The sequence below is a fragment of the Nothoprocta perdicaria genome, unplaced genomic scaffold (genome assembly GCF_003342845.1).
Source record: "Nothoprocta perdicaria isolate Ctin4 unplaced genomic scaffold, notPer1 scaffold_158, whole genome shotgun sequence".
Taxonomy (NCBI): Eukaryota; Metazoa; Chordata; class Aves; order Tinamiformes; family Tinamidae; genus Nothoprocta; species Nothoprocta perdicaria.
Window position 1 is genome coordinate 544,359 of NW_020454738.1, and position 6,214 is coordinate 550,572.

The 6,214-nt window shown below is 39.0% G+C and overlaps 1 long non-coding RNA gene across 1 annotated transcript; it reads left to right on the plus strand.

Annotated features, from left to right (window-relative positions):
- The first annotated feature begins 3,332 nt into the window (after nucleotides 1–3,332).
- On the plus strand, nucleotides 3,333–5,098 carry LOC112943978. The gene is made up of 3 exons (XR_003248690.1): nucleotides 3,333–3,408; nucleotides 4,217–4,266; nucleotides 5,074–5,098. It is a non-coding gene; the product is annotated as an uncharacterized LOC112943978 (long non-coding RNA).
- The last annotated feature ends 1,116 nt before the right edge of the window (nucleotides 5,099–6,214 follow it).

Genomic DNA, 6,214 nt, shown 5'->3' on the forward strand with positions numbered 1-6,214 from the left:
GGAGCTGTATTAATCCTCACATATTCCCTCCTGTAGTCACAGTTGTCCTGGACTTGTACCATTTACCTCTGTGAAAACACTCTCATTGACTTCAAAAGGTGTAGGAGTAAGCCAGCCCTGAAGATTAGGTAGAAGACACCAGGAGGGAAGTCTTTTTTTGCTTGCAGCTGTGAACACTAGGGGAGGAGTGGCTTTCACAGCAATATTTGTGGCAGCAATTTCTACTGTGACAGCRGTAGAAAACGGATACTATGGGTATATGTGGTATGACTATGTGCAAAGGTCTGGATGGCTGGGTGAGTACAGGGGATACTCCTCAGAATAGTTTATTTTACCACATGTGACTCCTTGCTCAGTTGCTTGCTTGCATTCTAGTGCCAGTCCTGTGGACTGAGATCAGAGCAATGTTTACTCAACGTACTTGCATTAACTTCATGTTCAAATGTTTCAGGACAATATACAAATGCTGTGTGTACTAAGGATAMGTCTAATCTCTTTGCTGACTAGCAGAGAAGCTGCTATTTTGATGCACTTTGATGCCATTATCAAGGCACTGCACATGCAGTGAAGATGGGGATGGTAGCTGTTGTATGATGCACTGTACTGAGCACTCCCAATGCCTCTCCCAGGCACAGCCTCACTGGTGGTAAATCCAGCCTGAAGGCTGGCAGTCCTAGGGCTTTGAAGCAGCTATTGCTCTTGTCAAAGGCACCCTCACTGTGTTTTCTGGAGGTGGTGGGCTCTGAATCCCTTGTCTCATAACTGGGTGAGTTACTCCAGCTAAGACAGTGCTTTGCTGGAGCATGTTCTGCACATGGGTGCTGACATCCCTGAGGATGAATTTCAAAGGCACTAGGTGCCCAGGCTGCTGCCTCTGGCTACCACAGGAACAAGCTTCCAAGTCCTCATAAYAGAATACCTTTCTAGGATTTAAAAAGTGAATTCTTCCCCCTTTTCTTCCTCTCCCCTCATTTACTATTCTTATTGCTCAGGAATTTGCAGAAATCCATAACTTTATGTTTTTCATTTTGAAATAGACCTCATTGCTTTCTCTTAGCATCTAAATATCATTAAAAATTCAGAGTGTTAGATGTCTGGCTACTGYTCATACAACAGTACATTTTTTCAAATCATCAAGAAACATAGTCTTTGAGTTCTTTAGATTCATTTTAGCTCATTTTATCTTTCTAGACTAGATTTAACTGTGGTCTCAAAGTCTTTGTTATCTTTTAATGGTTAGAGAAGTCCTTTTCTTAGGAAATTTGCAGAAGTTAGTCTTCGACACGTTTATGAATGTTATCAACTAATGAGATACAGTTTTTGCATGTGTGGGACCAAGCCATAGTCCATTAGTCTTCATTAGACAAGGAAAACAGAAGGAACACAATAAAATATGGGCAGCCAGCTATTATAAGGAGCAGTGTGAGTGTAGGCTGCTGGTGGAGGTTTAAACTCTGTTGAGATTTATTGCYGTTTCTAGGGGATGCAGGAAACAGAAGCAGGAAGGGAAGAGTGATTTTCAGGTTGACCTGCTTAKGTGTGTGGGGAGGTAAAGTCTAGGTAAAGTGCCAGGAATCCTTGTGGGAAACTGTGATAGTGATGGGGATRGAGAAGGGCGGGATAGACAGGGCTGGATCTGGCTTGGGATACAAGGATTTTGGGGGGAGAAAAAGACATAGAGATGGCTACACTTGGGATTGGGTGGGAGAAGGACAAGGACTTGAGACTGAGAGTGAAGGTACCTTTATTTATAAAGGAAATGAGAGCAGAAGGGTGGACAAGCTTACTTAAGGAAAGGGAATGGAAGCCGGTTAAAATGTTAGATAACATTGGAAGTATAATTGCCAGCTTCTTATAGTATTCCTATACCTATATTAAAAATGTACTAATTTTCATCAACTCTTGTCGCACATTTTGACAGCTGAACATAGACAGCAGTTTCATTTCTTTAAACTGCTCTTCTTGCCACCGGCATTTTTTACTTTTCAAATTGTGACAGAAATATCCACCTCTCTTTGCGATTCTAGCTTTCTTTATGTAGACTATTATAGATGTAGACAGAACATCTGACAGTAAACAGTGACAAGGGAAAATTTTCAGCTAGGAAAACACACAAGGCATTGCATAACCTTGTCATAACTGATCATAGAATATTGCAGCTGTTCACAGCTGTTTCTTTGAGCATGAACAACAGGGGTTTTCAATATCATGCTTCATAATTTATCAAATAAACTGAGCTGGAACTGCAGGAAATGATGACATCAGAGAAAAACAGCTGAAAAAGCAGAACAGCAGAAAAAGAAATCCTTTGTTTTTGATCCTTTTATTGTGTTTAATCTAAAGTCCAGGTGCTTGCAATCTGTGATATATAGCTACAGTCAAATATCCTTGACCTGAACCTTTTCTAAGTGCATCTGTGTGCCTTACTCTGACAAATTCCTCGACTCTCACAAACATTCAGAAAGAACAAGGTTATTCTGCATCTAACTAGATGGTAGAAAAGTTTCACACAATGTTTCTGGGAACAGCTTTCAGTCTGGGTGTTGTAAAACAGGCAGTTTTACAATCATCATTTGATTCTCTTTGTATTATGCCTTCTGGTTGCTGAAGAGTTTACTTGCAACAGATATTATCACTGAAGCAAAATTGATAGTTTTAAAGCAAACAAATGCTGGAAATTTCTTTCATATAAGTTTTTTTGTGATATCATTCAACCTAAGTGATTTGGGTTTTTTTATTTGTTTGTTTGGGGTATGGGATGAGGTAAAACATAGCAATTTTAGGTTTTTTAGATGATCGTGGTTCCTGATGAGAATCATTATATTGTATTTCAGTCAGGTATAATCAAGCACTGCCACACATGTTCTGCTCTCTTGTGCACTATTGTCTATTTAGTGGTGCGGCGGCACTCACAGGTGAAACACCAGGATTATTTCTTCATTCTCCAGAGGCTCCCAGGCTCTGTGCATGTGTGTGTGTGTGTCAAAGGGACTAGCATTTTACTTAGTGCATTGGATCATCCTTTAGAAACCTCCTTTCAGACCTGCCTCTTCCTGTAGTTTAGGCAGTCCTACGCTGAATACTCTGAGTTAATTTATTATTGATGTCTGCTGTGGCCAGGCACCCAGTTTAGAGATGTTCAGCCCATGCATTAGGCAGCTGAAGTGGGCAGTCTGAATAGATGCCATTGTGCCAGAGGACTGTAGGGAGAACAATTACCAAATTTAAGATTATTTTCTACAAACAGAAAGTTTGCTGCCACTTGCTAGCTCAGCAAGCCTATCTCTTGCTTCAAAAGTGAAAAATCTCTGCTTTTTTTTTTTTTTTTTTTAATTCTGAGTCCAAGCACAGAAGGCAAGCAACTTGGTTTGGACTTGGATTTGCAGATGGGAGAACCGAGATACTGCAGTAGGATACTTACTTTACATATTTGTCATTTTGTTTATGAAAAGTCATGGAATCTGAGTGAACAGTGAGCAAGTTGCTTGCAAGGGTTGCTTGAAATTGTGTATGTGTTTTATCTGAGTACCAAAGGAGAGAATTCAGTATGCTCCTTCTTCTACTTGCATTGCTCTGTTTATTCTATAAGAAACTCTGTTAGTCTGTCCTGTAAAATTATGCATTTGGAAGTGGGGTTTGGATTCTTTCAGTACTAACCTTTTGTTTAGTTTCCTGCTTTTATGATTGACAGTGCACATTGTGAAAATGAACTGGCTCCTTCCAAAGGGGTCTAATTTGCTTCCTGTCCACGTGTGCTTGACTCTTCTGGGAAAGTGTGTGGAGTGCACAATAATAAAATTACTTGGATCTCTTTTCTCTTCCTCAGCAGCCTCTGCATATGAATCAAGCTTAGCTGGATATCAAAGAATTACTTTCTCTTGAATAGGCTGCCTACTTGGGAATAAAACTGGTGTTTGCCATCCTCAGCTTTCTTTGAGTTGTAAAACATCTATTGCTTCACAAACGTGGAATGATGCGATCTCAGCACAGCCTTGTGCTGTGCATATCTGCAATCTGCACAGAAGCATCCAGTATGAGGGCAGCAGCTCCAGATTTTCCTATTCTTTTCTCTTCTTTTTGGCAGGATTATGGCAGTCCTTTCTCGTTCAGAACTCTTCAAACCTTTGAGGTCCCAAAGCCTTTGTTTTGCTTTCAGTGTACAAATGAGCACTGTGCAAATGACRTAACTGGGATTATCTGTCCTACTTCTTCACAGGTCAGAGGAGCTGGCACTTTATTTTYAGGGAGAGCAGCAGTGGCATGAAGGTGAGTTAGAGATACAGCAGAATCTTCACATGGAAACTCAGCTATGTGCTTGCCAAGGTCAGCTAGCGGGAAGTGGCTCAGGAGGAAACACTTGAAAGTGGATGGCGAGAATACCATCACTGTGACTCCTAGACATCTCAATTAACAACATCTACCACAATAAAAGTGTTGCTATTAATCAGGGYAGTGTGGGAGGCCATTTTTTACAGGTGCAGATAATTCTCCATTTATGTCAGTGTGGTTTTACTGCAGTGTGCTGTAAGATGGTGTACGTTACGCAGGGCCAATCTGACCAGCAGGAACTTAGGGTTTTGTGAATGTGGCTAACAGCTGAATCTAGATGCATGAACGAAGGGCTATTGTAAGGCAGTAAAATTTTGAAAGGCAATTCTAACCAATAATTTATTCACAAATGAAAAAAAAATCTAATGGTATTTTGAAGGGAACACTGTAAAAATTTCATCTTAGAATTTTCCAGCTTAAATTTCTAGATCTTCACAATCCTTTTAGTCTATATGTAAATGAATTTAGGGTGAAATATGGTTTCCATTGTGAAATCACCAATGGGATATTTTAGTGTTTCTAGTAGTTTCTACACAAGAATTTGAAACTCAAAGAGAGAGAAGGGGAGTTGTGTGTTTGTTCAGTTGGTTTGCTGCCTTTCTAATTTGCTGTTTGGGGAGCACAAAATTACTTGTCCAGTGTGTCACTCGGTGTACAGCAAGCAACTTGAAATAACTTGAGCTGAAAAACCAATTGCTCTGCAGTAGGAAAAAGGGCATGTGAATGTCTCGTCTCTTTTCCTAGGGAAACAGCATAATGGCACAGAGCATGTGTATTAAAAAAAAAGAAAAAAAGAAAAAAAAAAGAAGAAAAAAGGTAATAAGTCTATTTTAAAACCCTACTGTATGCTGGACTTTTCACTTTCTGAAATTCTCACTCCTGAGAAGCTTTTGTGCATGTGTGGGTATACATGCGTGGGTGTGCGAGAGAACATGGTGTCCTTTTGCTTAATAGTTTATTTTATGTTATTGCTTTGTGTTTTGCAGTCCCTCTAGCTAATCTGCAATTATGTACTGAAGAAAATAGGAACCAGGGGCCTAATATTACAGTAAATTAGGCAGTGAATTTCTACTTGAATTATTTAGTTTTGAATGCAGCCTTTTTTCTAACTGAAGTACAGAAATAACACATTAGGAATTAGGATACTTGGCTCCTTCCTCAGCAACTAGGAGACAGCAGTCAAACAGTGAAGAAGAATCCTTTTTTTTTTTAACAATGATCGCTCTGGACTTTAGGGGTGTTTCTCAGACCTTTATATTGCCTGTCTGGGACATTCAGTGGTCCCGTTGCTATGGCTACTGGGATTTTTAACTGTGTATAGAGTAGGAACAGAATAGTTTCTCTCCACAGTGCTGAAAATGCAGTTAGTTTGATTTACTAATTCACTTGGAGTAAGAGGCTGTCTGTGTTATGAGTCTCAAAAAATGTTATTCTCTACTTATTTTTATTTCAGATGTTGCCAAAAGTAAACTGTGTTAGCAAAAAAGAAATTTATAGAGTTTGCCTTTTCCTATTATCATTTATGAGGTACTTATTTTCTGTTGGAAGTGTGATCAGATTAGATTAGAACAGATTAGATTTCTTCTTATGTTCCATTTTTATTTAATGTGGATGTGGTAACATATCTATGGTCATGAATTTATTCATATTCCCATGAATATAGTGTTTTTTTTGATAAAAATTGTGCTCTGGTACCACCGAGAGGGGCTCAGATGAATTCTCTGAAGAATTCTCTCTATTTTTTTTTTTGTTTGATGCTATAAATGCCATAAAATTAGCTGTATCAAAAATTTGCTACTCTTGATTCTTTATGTGATGTTATGAATTCAGATTTCAAATTTTCACTACAAATAGTCATGCATCTTTAACTAAAAAAAAGAAGTCA